The sequence below is a fragment of the Schistocerca piceifrons genome, chromosome 2, assembly GCF_021461385.2.
Source record: "Schistocerca piceifrons isolate TAMUIC-IGC-003096 chromosome 2, iqSchPice1.1, whole genome shotgun sequence".
Lineage (NCBI taxonomy): Eukaryota > Metazoa > Arthropoda > Insecta > Orthoptera > Acrididae > Schistocerca > Schistocerca piceifrons.
In genome coordinates this window covers 59,937,397-59,953,208 of record NC_060139.1, presented here as the reverse complement: position 1 = coordinate 59,953,208, position 15,812 = coordinate 59,937,397, and the positions used below count along the sequence as shown (strand labels likewise).

The following is a 15,812-nucleotide window of genomic DNA, read 5'->3' as shown; positions in this document are numbered from 1 at the left end:
TTTTCACTGTGCTAGTCTACATGTAAATGGATACTCTGAAAATCAGGGTAAACCTTAAGACAAGATATCACTCCTTACAATTGGGACGTACAACATTAACACTGAACGACCACAGTGGTTACAACTTCATAATAAATTCCCTTATTTAAGCCGAACCAAACAAGTCTGTAAACGAAACCTCAAAAGTCCACAATTTTAGGAAGAGTGTACACTCGATCAATGCGTGGATTGAATAGGCCACATTAAGTAACACACGAAACGTAGCGGTTGCATTTCGTATTCCTAGAAATACCATGTACCCATTCACAAAAGATTTTTCTCAGCCTGCAACATCAGCTGCACGCGTATAATATTCTTCAAGGTGTTGTAGATAACTACAATTCGTATAGTGATGGCGTGAATCCGGATTCCAGTACAAATGCAACTCATCAACGCGCTGCACAAACCTTGGTCAAGCGTCGCACTACTGCAGTGGCACATTTACCGTAGCTCCAAAAGCTAATCGCAGCCAGCACTTTACGAACACTGTTGCGATACTCCAGGACACAGACGCACAACAGACTGCCCACCCTTGCCGATTGCGGCACTCTCCACAGTAGCCGCTTACAGCTGGCGCCAGCACGCGGATAACTAGCATCTGTCGCCAAGCAGCACAGCACCGGTTGAAGTCAAAGAAATGGATGAACCACTGCACTAATAAGTCACCTGTATGTCACCCCAAGACGGCCGGGGTGGCCGAGCGGTTCTAGGCGCTACAGTCTGGAATCGCGCGACCGCTACGGTCGCAGGTTCGAATTCTGCCTCGGGCATGGGTGTGTGTGATGTCCTTAGGTTAGTTAGGTTTAAGTAGTTCTAAGTTCTAGGAGACTGATGACCTCTGAACTTAAGTCCCACAGTGCTCAGAGCCATTTGACCCATTTCGTTAGCCAAAATGAGGGAAAAAGTTATTATTCGATGAGCTACACCATTTTAAATTTTTTTTTACTGACACTAGCAGCTGACCGAAAGCAGCCTATTGAATATTGGCATGGTTGGGGTGAATAGCATTACGAAGGTGTACACTGACCATTAATAATTTTAGTAAAAACTTTATATTCTTAGTAAATATAGAGTTGCCTTTTCTGTAAATAACAGCTTAAAAGAAAGAGTGAGTCATACTATTGGGGCACGGGCAGAACTTGTCACTATATCCTGAGTTTACAAAATTATTTGTTACGACTGCCCCAGCTATTACATTGGACAGACAGGTAGACCTATTAAAGTAAGATATGAAGAACACATGCTAGGTAAAAATGGTGAAAAAGTGTAGAATTCCACGTTTGCTGAACATCTATTGCTGTTACAGCATACGCCACGTAAACTGGATGACGTAGAATTGCTACATGAGGTGAGTAAGGGCTACAAACTGGGCCTGTTCGAGGATTTGAAATTTTCAGACATCTATCTCAAAAAGTTGGATCTATTCGTAATGAATAGGTGCAGCTTAGAAACAAAATTTTTTTTGATAGTTTGAAACCCCTTCTTGCTCTAACGTAATGTAGTCTGGCTGACTAGAAGCTAGGTTTCTTGTCTGTTGATGCTGGTGAGACGCTCCTTTCCTGTCTTGTTGGGATTTTACATATTTCTGAATGATTGTTGTTCGCGGCTTTCGATGTGTATGTGTGGTTTAAATGATTATGTTATGTTTCTTATTCATGACGACGGATGGTTTCGATTTACTACAAGATTTTCCTTGTATTCGCTATTATGTATCCTAGTCTTTAATTTGCGCGAAATTCTCGCGCATAACACTAGTGCCGTCTCTCGTTAGACGTGTTCCTTAGCGCAACCTTCACCTGCTTCACACTAGGACACAGGCAAATTAGTGTTCATATTTTCTATTGTGTGTAGGTATTTTAATTGGTTCTGATATGTTTTATTTGTTAAGACAGAGGGTTTGATTAACACAACCTTTAAAATTTATACGAACAAGCGCCCTCTCTCGGTGAAACTGTGTGCCCTAGTGCTTCTACGACCACTTCACGCTGTTTCACAGACTATGTACTGATAATACGCCGTGTTCGCATCGACCATCTCTTCATAATTATGCTGTACAGATGGAGGTGATATTTTAATTGTACCTACTGACGACGCCTTTCGCACGATTGTTTCTCTACTGCAGGATGTGATTTTAGTAAGTGACGAAAGATTTTTGTGATTGTAATACTTTGGTAATTTTCATAGTTACTTAAAACTGTAAGTGTTTGCTTTTTTATCTTTTATCTCAGTTACATTGCTAAGTTTTTTGCTAATGAAGTTGTCTTCCTGTTCAGGAGTATTACATATAGATATCCCGAAATCGTGGTCAAGGATTTCCATAAACCTTTATGCTGTAACTGTTTAGCTGTTATCATTTACTGTGAAAATATAGAAGTAACTGCAGTTAAACAAATTGCACCCATTTAGAGTGAAAGTTCCAAATCTTGGAACAGAGAGAGGATATGTGCAGGTACCACGGTCTTATTCTGGTTTACACCAAAGGTCCTTCACACTTCTGGTGGTTAACAAAAATTCTAACATAGCTCAAAGCTTACCTGATCATCTATACACATAAATGTCACATCACACTTAACTGAAAGAGGTGAAGACGCATCCATTATCGGGGAAGGTGACGATGTTTTTGGTGGTGGTGTTCCTGCTCCACGACAGTGCCTCTTCTCATTCTGCACGAGGCACAGTCACACTCGCTGCCTTACTTCGGCTACCAAATTCTGCCTCAACCCCCGCTCCTACTTCCATCCCCAGCCGCATCCCCACCTCTACCCCCACCTTCACGTCCAGCCCTGTATTCTCCTGAGACATCAGCCAGCGTCTCCTTCCCCGTTGCTCAGATGAAGAAACAACTGAATTTCAAGAAAGAGGAGGGTGATATTTGAGGTGGAACGTTTCATGAACAGGCCACGTCAGTCGTCTACAAACATGGTCACCACAAAGTCGTCCGTCTTTGTAGAAACTGGCCAGGAGCGAGTAAGACTAGCACACTCAATGTTCTGTACAAATTTAATTATACAAAATTGTTAAGGCTTTCGTGGCCACTTGTTGACAAACTGCCTGTTGGCTTCTGTCTCGAGTTCTTCGGCCGACGTTCATCTATTGATTTTACTGACGTTTCGCCAGCACGATTGGCTGGCATTGTCAAAGCTTCACCCTCCATTGCCGGTGGTGAACTGGAGCCGAGCTCGCGGCCGCAGACTATATGTACCTGGCGCGCCAACGTCCGAGGGCTTCTCCGCGGTCATTTCCGGTGCGGTTCTCCTCTTGTTGCCTCGCACTTTTACGTCGCCAAGAGTCCATAGACATTAGTACTTGACATAAATTTGAACTAGATGTATGAAATCGTTCCTGATAGGAAGGAGCCTTAACAGGCCGACGGACAACAAACCATTTTCGGAATTTGTACCTCGGTTGTACTGTGGAACTCTGCTTCTTGGCGAGTTCCATGAGTCTAAATCAACGGGAAATACCCTGGCAGGTTTTGATTAATGAAAGTATGTGACATATATGGACGTATCTTTTGATTGCATTGACCTAGAGAATAATGTTTATTATATCACTACGATAGTAACACAATTTTCAACATGATACGTCTGTGCGTTCTTGGAAAAAAAAAGTTTGGGAAATTTTTTTTTGGTTGTATCGTGAAACCTTGCTTCTTGGCGGATTTAACGATTCTAGGTGAACAGGAAATACGGAGTAGGCTTTGATGAGTGAGTTCGCGCGTACCAAAAAATTTGACATAAATTGCCGTATCTTCTAATCGCGCTGACTCTGAAGCTTCACTTTCGTACATCGCCAGTTGACCGGAGACCTTAATACGTGACACAGATTTGAAATTGATGCGTCTATCCGTTCCTGAGAAAAACGGTTTTGAAAAGGACAGACTGCCAACAAAGTTTTTACCGACTGAGGTATGGAATCATAAAAGTGAGTCTCATTGAAGCTACTTACGTCAAGTTTCACGATCGCAGTTTTATGTATTGAAAGCGTTGATTAAAGTTAGCTATCGTAAAGCAACAAATTTTTAACGTGGGAAAATCGTCACGCAAATCTCGAGAAACTACCATGGAAGCAAATTAATAATGTATAAGTAAATAAGCAGTTAAGGTATTCTCATTTCTTGTTACGTCTCAGTTGCACATTTTTAATTAGATTACATGTTTCAATCACTCTGTATCATCTTCAGATGTAAGTAGTTGCACCACAAGTACAAAAGTACTCTGATCTGTGGTTCTGACAGACGGATTGCTGACGCAACTACTTTTGTTGTTGTTGTGGTCTTCAGTCCAGAGACTGATTTGATGCAGCTCTCCATGCTACTCTATTCTGTGCAAGCTGCTTCATCTCCTAGTACGTACTGCAGCCTACATCCTTCTGAATCTGCTTAGTGTATTCATCTCTTGGTCTCCCTCTACGATTTTTACCCTCCGCGCTGCCCTCCAATGCTAAATTGGTGATCCCCTGATGCCTCAGAACATGTCCTACCAACCGGTCCCTTCTTCTTGTCAAGTTGTGCCAGAAACTTTTCCCCAATTCTATTCAATACCTCCTCATTAGTTATGTCATCTACCCATCTAATCTTCAGCATTGTTCTATAGCACCACATTTCTTAAGCTTCTATTCTCTTCTTGTCTAAACTACACTCCTGGAAATTGTAATAAGAACACCGTGAATTCATTGTCCCAGGAAGGGGAAACTTTATTGACACATTCCTGGGGTCAGATACATCACATGATCACACTGACAGAACCACAGGCACATAGACACAGGCAACAGAGCATGCACAATGTCGGCACTAGTACAGTGTATATCCACCTTTCGCAGCAATGCAGGCTGCTATTCTCCCATGGAGACGATCGTAGAGATGCTGGATGTAGTCCTGTGGAACGGCTTGCCATGCCATTTCCACCTGGCGCCTCAGTTGGACCAGCGTTCGTGCTGGACGTGCAGACCGCGTGAGACGACGCTTCATCCAGTCCCAAACATGCTCAATGGGGGACAGATCCGGAGATCTTGCTGGCCAGGGTAGTTGACTTACACCTTCTAGAGCACGTTGGGTGGCACGGGATACATGCGGACGTGCATTGTCCTGTTGGAACAGCAAGTTCCCTTGCCGGTCTAGGAATGGTAGAACGATGGGTTCGATGACGGTTTGGATGTACCGTGCACTATTCAGTGTCCCCTCGACGATCACCAGTGGTGTACGGCCAGTGTAGGAGATCGCTCCCCACACCATGATGCCGGGTGTTGGCCCTGTGTGCCTCGGTCGTATGCAGTCCTGATTGTGGCGCTCACCTGCACGGCGCCAAACACGCATACGACCATCATTGGCCCCAAGGCAGAAGCGACTCTCATCGCTGAAGACGACACGTCTCCATTCGTCCCTCCATTCACGCCTGTCGCGACACCACTGGAGGCGGGCTGCACGATGTTGGGGCGTGAGCGGAAGACGGCCTAACGGTGTGCGGGACCGTAGCCCAGCTTCATGGAGACGGTTGCGAATGGTCCTCGCCGAAATCCCAGGAGCAACAGTGTCCCTAATTTGGTGGGAAGTGGCGGTGCGGTCCCCTACGGCACTGCGTAGGATCCTACGGTCTTGGCGTGCATCCGTGCGTCGCTGCGGTCCGGTCCCAGGTCGACGGGCACGTGCGCCTTCCGCCGACCACTGGCGACAACATCGATGTACTGTGGAGACCTCACGCCCCACGTGTTGAGCAATTCGGCGGTACGTCCACCCGGCCTCCCGCATGCCCACTATACGCCCTCGCTCAAAGTCCGTCAACTGCACATACGGTTCACGTCCACGCTGTCGCGGCATGCTACCAGTGTTAAAGACTGCGATGGAGCTCCGTATGCCACGGCAAACTGGCTGACACTGACGGCGGCGGTGCACAAATGCTGCGCAGCTAGCGCCATTCGACGGCCAACACCGCGGTTCCTGGTGTGTCCGCTGTGCCGTGCGTGTGATCATTGCTTGTACAGCCCTCTCGCAGTGTCCGGAGCAAGTATGGTGGGTCTGACACACCGGTGTCAATGTGTTCTTTTTTCCATTTCCAGGAGTGTATTTATCGTCCATGTTTCACTTACATATAAGGCTACACTCAATACAAATACTTTCAGAAACGACTTCGTGACAATTAAATCTATACTCGAAGTTAAAAAATTTCTCTTGTTCAGAAACGCTTTCCTTGCCTTTGCCTGTCTACATTTTATATTCTGTCTACTTCAACGATCATCAGTTATTTTGCTCCCCAAATAGCAAAACTCCTTTACTATTATTTTAAGAATCTCATTTCCTAATCTAATTCCCTCAGCATCACTCGATTTAACTCGACTACATTCCATTATCCTCGTTTTGCTTTTGTTGATGCTACATATATCTGAAGATAATTGACAGTGACCGAAGCATGTAATCTAATTAAAAATTTGCAGCTGAGGGGGAACAAGAACTGAGAATTATCTTAATTGTCTAAACAGTTGCTAAATCTCTCAAGACGATAATGTCAACTATAGTGTAAATAAATAGTATAGTCTGAATTTACAATATCTTCTTCTTCACGACACTGCTGTGGAAGATTATAGCTGTCGTCCACATACAGTTAGTACTGGCCGACGTCATAAGGCGTATGCCGTAGCGAGACTTTTTTACTTGCTGGCAGCACTTTATCGAGGTACAATTCTGACACTTGAAGAGTTCGGAGTTTACTGCGTGTCTGCTTAACAAGAAGGCGCTGGTCAGAGCCGGGAGCGGCCTCACGTAGAATATTGTGCGCGTGCGGCGGCCTGGCGGGAAGAGGAAGCGGGGGACAGACGAGCTGGCGGCCAGTGCGCACTCTATTACGCGGCACAAACTTGGGCCGCGCGCGCGGCGCAGTAACGCCGGCTGCAGGCTCGCGGCTGCCCCGCAATCGATATCCTCGCGACACTCGCTTGTTCGTTTGCTTGTGCGGCAGCCGGCGGCGCGGGAACCGAGTCTAGTCGTGCCGGCTCCTTACAAACGATACACCTGCTGCGGGACTCGCGCACCCATTCTCTGAAATTCTCCTCTGTGCGGTTACTGCTTACTTGGCAGCGAGGAAAAGACAGGCATGCTACTTATACACGGTGGCGACATTTCAAGGATAGTAGGACATTGTAGTCTGATTCAAGTAAGGCTCAACGTGGAGGGGTAATATGCACCTTGGTTCCTACAGTCCATGTCATCTCTGCTCCTGAGCGTTTCTCAGCTATAAGACCATAGTGTTGTTACCTTCCTACAGAATGGGTATCTACATCTACATGACTACTCTGCAATTCATATTTAAGTGCTTGGCAGAGGGTTTCTCGAACCACACTCATACTATCTCTCTACCGTTCCACTACCGAACAGCGAGCGGGAAAAACGAACACCTAAACCTTTCTGTTCGAGCTCTGATTTCTCTTATTTTATTTTGATGATCATTCCTACCTATGTAGGTTGGGCTCAACAAAATATTTTCGCATTCGGAAGAGAAAGTTGGTGACGAATTTCGTAAATAGATCTCGCCGCGACGAAAAACGTCTTTGCTGTAATGACTTCCATCCCAATTCGCGTATCATATCTGCCACACTCTCTCCCCTACTACGTGATAATACAAAACGAGCCGCCCTTTTTTGCACCCTTTCGATGTTCTCCGTCAATCCCACCTGGTAAGGATCCCACACCGCGCAGGAATATTCTAACAGAGGACGAACGAGTGTAGTGTAAGCTGTCTCTTTAGTGGACTTGCTGCATCTTCTAAGTGTCCTGCCAATGAAACGCAACCTTTGGCTCGCCTTCCCCATTATTTTATCTATCTGGTCTTTCCAACTGAAGTTGTTCGTAATTTTAACACCCTGGTACTTAGTTGAATTGACAGCCTTGAGAATTGTACTATTTATCGAGTAATCTAATTCCAACGGATTTCTTTTGGAACTCATATGGATCACCTCACACTTTTCGTTATTTAGCGTCAACTGCCACCTGCCACACCATACAGCAATCTTTTCTAAATCGCTTTGCAACTGATACTGGTCTTCGGATGACCTTACTAGACGGTAAATTACAGCATCATCTGCGGACAACCTAAGAGAACCTCTCAGATTGTCACCCAGGTCATTTATATAGATCAGGAACAGCAGAGGTCCCAGGACGCTTCCCTGGGGAACACGTGATATCACTTCAGTTTTACTCGATGATTTGTCGTCTATTACTACGAACTGCGACCTTCCTGACAGGAAATCACGAATCCAGTCGCACAACTGAGACGATACCCCATAGGCCCGCAGCTTGATTAGAAGTCGCTTGTGAGGAACAGTGTCAAAAGCTTTCCGGAAATCTAGAAATACGGAATCAACTTGAGATCCCTTGTCGATAGCGGCCATTACTTCGTATAGTGATTGATATATCATATTCGCGTTGCTTTATGGCTAAACATGTATCGGGTAAATGATGTGAACACTGAAGTGGCTTTCTCCCTTAATGCAGGCAGTACTTCCAACAGAATTGGTTACATACTGACGGAACACGATGTGGAGCACCTTTCTCAACCATCGTAGAATATACCCTTTTACGTTTGTAATAATAGTGATTACCTCAAGGAAGCAAAAGAAAAATTCGGAGTAGGTATTAAAATCCATGGAGAAGAAATAAAAACTTTGAGGTTTCCCGATGACCTTGTAATTCTGTCAGAGACAGCAAAGGACCTGGAAGAGCAGCTGCACGGAATGGACAGTGTCTTGAAAGGACAATATAAGATGAACATCAACAAAAGCAAAACGAGGACAATGGAATGTTGTAAAATTAAATCGGGTGGTGCTGCGCGAATTAGATTAGGAAATGAGACACTTAAAGTAGTAAATGAGTTTTGCTATTAGGGGAGCAAAATAACTGATGATGGTCGAAGTATAGAGGATATAAAATGTGAACTGGCAATGGTAAGGAAAGCGTTTCTGAAGAAGAGAAAATTGTTAACCTCGAGTATAGATTTAAGTGTCAGGAAGTCGTTTCTGATAGTATTTGTATGGAGTGTAGCCATATATGGAAGTGAAACGTGGACGATAAATAGCTTAGACAAGAAGAGAATAGAAGCTTTCGAAATGTGGTGCTACAGAAGAATGCTGAAGATTAGATGGGTACATCACATAACTAATAATGAGGTACTGAATAGAATTAGAGAGAAGAGAATTTTGTGGCACAACTTGACTAGAAGAAAGGATCGGCTGGTAGGACATGTTCTGATGCATCAAGGGATCACCAATTTAGTATTGGAGGGCAGCGTGGAGGGTAAAAATCGTAGGGAGTGACCAAGAGATGAATACATTAAACAGATTCAGAAGGATGTAGATTGCAGTAGGTACTGGGAGATGAAGAAGCTTGCACAGGATAGAGTAGCATGGAGTGCTGCATCAAACCAGTCTGTGGACGAAGACCACAACAAAAATAACCTCAAGGAAGTAACATTGATATTGAAACTGTCGCACGTTGGGAGCCACAAATTTTATCTTTAATGGTAGCTAAAGGGAACATCATTAACCTTGAGACTGCATCGTTTCACATACACCACTGAGTGCAGCACCAGGTAAACAATTTTATTACATTTTGTAATCATCTGGCCCTGCTGCGTAATAAATGTCTTTCAATGACACAATAAATTTTCTATAACCAATTACGCTGATATGTTTTCTTTTTAAAAAAATCACTGTAGGCCTACCTCAGCTATGCAGCCATAATCAGGTTATCTGTATCATAAAATTTTAAAAATATTGGTATGCTTGTTGTATGACATGATGGTTATGGACAATATGATTTTACATACGTTTCCAAGCCCTGACTTCCATGTAATATCGTTGATTCCGCTGCTATTTGTTTACTAACTCTATTCCTTGGTGACGGTTTATATTGTTCATAAAATGGCTCTGAGCTCTATGGGACTTAAGTTCTGAGGTCATCAGTCCCATAAAACTTAGAACTACTTAAACCTAACTAACCTAAGGACATCACACATATCCATGCCCGAGGCAGGATTCGAACCTGCGGCCGCAGCGGTCGCGCGGTTCCAGACTGTAGCGTCTATAACCGCTCGGCCACCCAGGCCGGCGTTTGTATTGTTTCGTTGTTTCTTCTTCGTAGTAATCAGTTGCGTGTTTTGTTATGTTCTGACATTTCTTTAATAATGCTCAGAAATAAACTTAATTTTCAGATGAAATTTCGTGACAAGAATTATGTTAGATGATCAACGATATTGTATGGTTACATCTACTTGTAGACAATTCTTCCAGCGATGTACTGGGTTATACTGAGGAGATATCTGTGGTGTTGTGGTACTTAAATTATGTCTCTGGTTGTATTATGATTTATCCAGCATCTTGGTGGATAATGTCAATAAAGATCTCGATAAAGTGTTTATATTTGAGGTCAGTTTGTTCCTAGAGGATTAAATGCGGATAATTTCTTATGTGTAAATGTATCTCGGTTTCCTACAATAGATTTATCATCGGTCCATTTGGTATTATCTGCAAAATAAGGATAGCATTTTCCAATCACCATATTGTGTCTTGTTGATTTTCAATGTAGTGAAGATAAGTGGAAAGGTTGTTGTCACTTAGCCTAATATGCTCTCGATATCTAGTGGCGAATTTTCTACCCATCTTTCCTATCTATAAGTACACTACCGGCCATTAAAATGCAGATGATAAACGGTTATTCATTGGACAAATATATTATACTAGAGCTGACATGTGATTACATTTTCACGCAATTTGGGTGCATAAATTCTGAGAAATCAGTACCCAGAACAACCACCTCTGGCCGTAATAACGGCCTTGATACGCCTGGGCATTGAGTAAAACAGAGCTTGGATGCCGTGTACGGGTACAGCTACCCATGCAGGTTCAACACGATACCACAGTAGTGACTGGCATATTGTGACGAGCCAGTTGCTCGGCGACCATTGACCAGACGTTTTCAATTGGTGAAACATGTGGAGAATGTCCTGGCCAGGGCAGCAGTCGAATATATTTGTATCCACAAAGGCCCATACAAGACCTGCAACATGCGGTCGTGCATTATTCTGCTGAAATGTAGGGTTTCGCACGGATCGAATGAAGGGTAGAGGCACGGGTCGTAACACATCTGAAATGTAACGTCCACTGTTCAAAGTGCCGTCAATGCGAACAAGAGGTGAGCGAGGCGTGTAACCAATGGCACCTCATACCATTACGCCGGGTGATACGCCAGTATGGCGATGGCGAATACACGCTTCCAATGTGCGTTCACCGCGATGTCGCCAAACACGGATGCTACCATCATGATGCTGTAAACAGAACCTGGATTCATCGAAAAAATGACGTTTTGCCATTCGTGCACCCAGATTCGTCGTTGAGTACACCATCGCAGACGCTCCTGTCTGTGATGTAGCGTCAAGGGTAACCACAGCCATGGTCTCCGAGATGATAGTCCATGCTGCTGCAAACGTCGACGAACTGTTCGTGTAGATGGTTGTTGTCTTGCAGTCGTTCCCATCTGTTGACTCAGGGTTCGAGACGTGGCTGCACGATCCGTTACAGCCAAGCGGATGAGATGCCTGTCACCTCGACTGCTAGTGATACGAGGCCGTTGGGATGCAGCACGGCGTTCCGTATTACCCTCCTGAAACCACCGATTCCATATTCTGCTAACAGTCATTGGATCTCGACCAACGCGAGCAGCAATGTCGCGATACGATAGACCGCAATCGCGATAGGCTACAATCCGACCTTTATCAAAGTCGGAAAGGTGATGGTACGCATTTCTCCTCCTTAGACGAGGCATCAGAACAACATTTCACCTTGCAACGCCGGTCAACTGCTGTTTGTGTAAGAGAAATCGGTTGGAAATTTTCCTCATGTCGGCACGTTGTAGGTGTCGCCATCGGCGCTAACCTCTTGTGAATGCTGTGAAAAGCTAATCATATGCCTATCACAGCACCTTCTTCCTGTCGGTTAAATGTCGCCCCTGTAGCACTTCATCTTCGTGGTGTAGCAATTTTAATGGCCAGTAATGTATTATAGTGTCGTCAACCTATCTGTAGTATGTTATTTTATAAACGATAGTGTTCGTGGTTCCAAGGAATTAGATGGAACCAATACGAACGAAAAACACATACATAAAACTCTCAACACTCTGTCCCAAAATTAAATGTGCAATGGAACCAGTACTACGTCGACTTGATCATAAGTAACGGTAACAGCACTCATAAGTTCGAAATATATACAAAGCCAACAACAACTGATAACGTTGTGAAAGAAAATTTCTGTCACCCCAGATCACACAAACACACACTTTCACACCGTAAGCAGTCGGATGATTACCTGCCTATTTAACATGACGCTATACAAAAAGAAATTAATACTCTTTTATATGCGGCACAAGAGAATGAACACAATCCACAAGTAATCACTGAGTTATATAACAAATATACAAAACCTCTCAACCTATAATACGTAAAAAAATAACACCCGTTAGAGGTACTTCAATAAAACAGAAAATTGCTATATATATATTAAATCCAACGGAAGTACATAAAACAAAATTAAAGCACTGCTGGAAAACACCAACAGACGTTTCGCTTACCAAATGTGATTTAATTTAAAAACAAGAATAGGGTGATGCAACAGGGAACCACGAATGCACTCAAACCCAGGTATATATAAAATTCGTCGCAAGGTCTGTGAAAAATTCGACACAGGGCAGAGAGGTAAAGATTTGGCCACCACATACCGAGAGATTGCTAAAAATGTGAGAACATCTTATCCACTTTTCTCCACCACATTAAAAATGAACAACACACAACAGATTTGTTGGAAAATGATGTCGATATTTTACGCATGGCACCAAAAGGACCGATGATAAATATATTGGATGAAATCGAGATATTTTTACACACAATAAATTATCCACATTTAATCCTCAACGTAGAAACTGACCTAAATTATAAACACTTAAACGAAAACTTCATTGACGTTATCCACCGAGATCCTGGATAAATCGTAGGCCTACGCAAATACATGAAACCACAAATGCTAGGTGATGTAAATGATATTAATATTGTATGCTGTGGTTTACCACTATTGTGTGCTGCTTTTTTTTTTTTTTTGCATGAAAATACTATGAGACGAAGAACCAATTTTGGACGCACATTATATAACTTTCAGATGTTTTGATCATATTTTTTTTATTATTTCCAAAATCTTCTTACACGTTTCGACATTCAGTCATTTTAAAATAATATAAAATACAACACAAAACTTGCCTCAAAAGATATGAAAATATATTACGTTTCACCATTGATTAGGTATGTAGTGTAATGAGTAGAATGTAGCTTTCTAGCTTACCAGTGTTATGTCAATCACACAAACTCATTCCATACATACAGTCTAACTCGTCAACATTCTCAGTCACGAGACGAGATCAAACTGCTACCAAGGGACAAATTGGGAACGAAATAGACAAAACCACTCGGCGGCGCTGAACATTGGTTCATGCTGCCTTTGTTTACTTACAGTTACAGTTTCATCATCACATGGAATAAAACAATTTCATCTCTAAATAATTGATGGAAATTACGTTACAATGTTTTAGAAAAATGTATCTCCTTACAAAACAATGCCTAACAGATTTTTAGAGTAGTTGAAAGTAATACAGTGGATGAGGCCGCTGAATGGCGGTAGAGTACATGAGGCCAACTGTCTTTTAACAAATAGTTTTTGTCAACTTGCGACTTATAAATTACTGGGTCCAGTAAAAGTTCATAAATACCATTTATAAGAATTTGTAAACTATACAAATACCGGCTGAGACATGTAGCACTCACATATGAAGAACAGGTGACGACCATGCATTGCCATTTCCAGCAATGAGAGCAATGCCATTCAGAAAATTCAAACAATTTGCGAAGGCACAATCATGGAAGGCCATACACCGGTTCCATCAATACAATATAGCAAGCATCCCAGACTGCCCTATCTAATTAAAACTCCTTAACCCCCAAAACATCAGTTTAAGTAAAGCACCATCCAAAATACAGTGATGAAAAACTCAATGCAGAATTACCGCTAATGGTTCACTGACGATTGTGCTACCTTACTTATCTAGCTCTCTTTCACTTACGTTACATGTCACAACATTTTTCAAAGGTAACTCTTACAGAAATAGGTATAATTGTAAAACAGACAACAAGCTGTAATTGTACGTATCATAGTTGATAAGATATTAGCAAATATTTTATACAGAATAGACCTAATGGAGTAGGTTAGGTATGTAGTTACTGGCAGAGCTCATGACCCCTGTTGGCCAGTCCCCACCACTCTAACTAGACCATTTCTCGCTCTGATTCCTTCTTTCCTTTGTCAATTTTCCTCTTAGTTTTCACTGCCTTCGTAGTATGAGAGCGTTTTACCCTATAAAACCTCCTAAACTATGCACTACTGCTCGCAAAGCACCTTGTATTATATAGGCTGTCCTGGCTAACTTTACCACATGATGTTTTCCCGAAATGAAATAAAATGTGAAAAACGTAATTGGCCAAAGATGCATCGATGTTAGAGGCTCACAGAATGGGCAGGAATGAACAAACCCTACAGTTATGCAATGTGTTTATGTTTGTGAGTGTGTGCGTGTTCACGTGTGTACCGTGTGTCCCTCACGAGAGGCGTCAGACATATTTTCTCTTGTGTTTCGACAGATATTGCTGTTCCGTTTTTGTTGGGTGTAGCTGGAGTTAGCCCAAACAAATTCTGCTGATCGTGTCTTTCATTCGACGCCCATTGTCGACGGAAGCCCCGGTTTTTTTCCGTTACAAACAAAATGATTTTCAAAGTGGTCTTTACGTGACTATTCGGTAGAGCTGTCGCAAATTCGTGTAATTCGATAGCCGTTTTATCCCTACATATTAACATGAACAGTAAAAAAAGATAAAATGAATCATGTATTCGTGCCTAATCTAGACTGGTGTGCCTTGTGTGTGTGTGTGTGTGTGTGTGTGTGTGTGTGTGTCGTGGGGAGGGGGGGGTTATAGTATTTTACCTTCGGTTCCTAATTTCCACCTCGCACGTGACCGTAGTTCCTGTGTTTAACATTCAGCTGCAGAAGACCATGTAATGGTGCGCTGGCAGTATTTCGAGAAACAAGCTCACAAAGCCGTCTGCTCACCTCTCGTGCATTGTGCATTTGCTGCGCAACAGCTACCTTATGGCAGGCAGGTAATGTGTATTTGATTGGATGCCATTTACGGCAGCCGCCGGTACAGATAAGCCTCGCAACTGTGGCGCAGCCTGAGGTGAACCTAATTGGAAGGGCAATGTGAGGCGCGAACGTAGCCTCGGCCTCAACTACTGGCTTTGTTCCCCTCGGTCGACAGCGTTCCAGGAACTCCACTTCTAGATATGAACCGCGAGGAACTCACAAAATAATTTCTTTGTTTGTCCATCCTTTTTAACTGGAGGTCTGGGGGACCACGCCCGTTCACTATTGTAAGAAAATGAAACACCTACAGCCGTCCTTAAGATGTCATTTATTATGTAGCTACTGCATTCGCCGCTTCAGTGTACCATCTCCAGGACTTAGTTGATACTGAAGGAGTTATCACGATTTATAAAGGGTGGTCCATCTAAAGTTTCGGATGAGATTATCTTGAAAACTATACATCGGGTAAAAATAGTGGGTAAGACAAGTTCGTAAGCTCAGAGGGGGACATCAAATGATACAACACGTGACCCCCAGCCCCCGCCCCCTTGGGTGG

General features: G+C 43.2%; 1 protein-coding gene across 1 annotated transcript in view; it reads left to right on the top strand.

Annotated features, from left to right (window-relative positions):
• The window catches only part of LOC124775147 (potassium/sodium hyperpolarization-activated cyclic nucleotide-gated channel 1), a 1,234,094-nt gene that overhangs the window by 376,306 nt on the left and 841,976 nt on the right, over window positions 1-15,812 (top strand). The window lies entirely within an intron of this gene.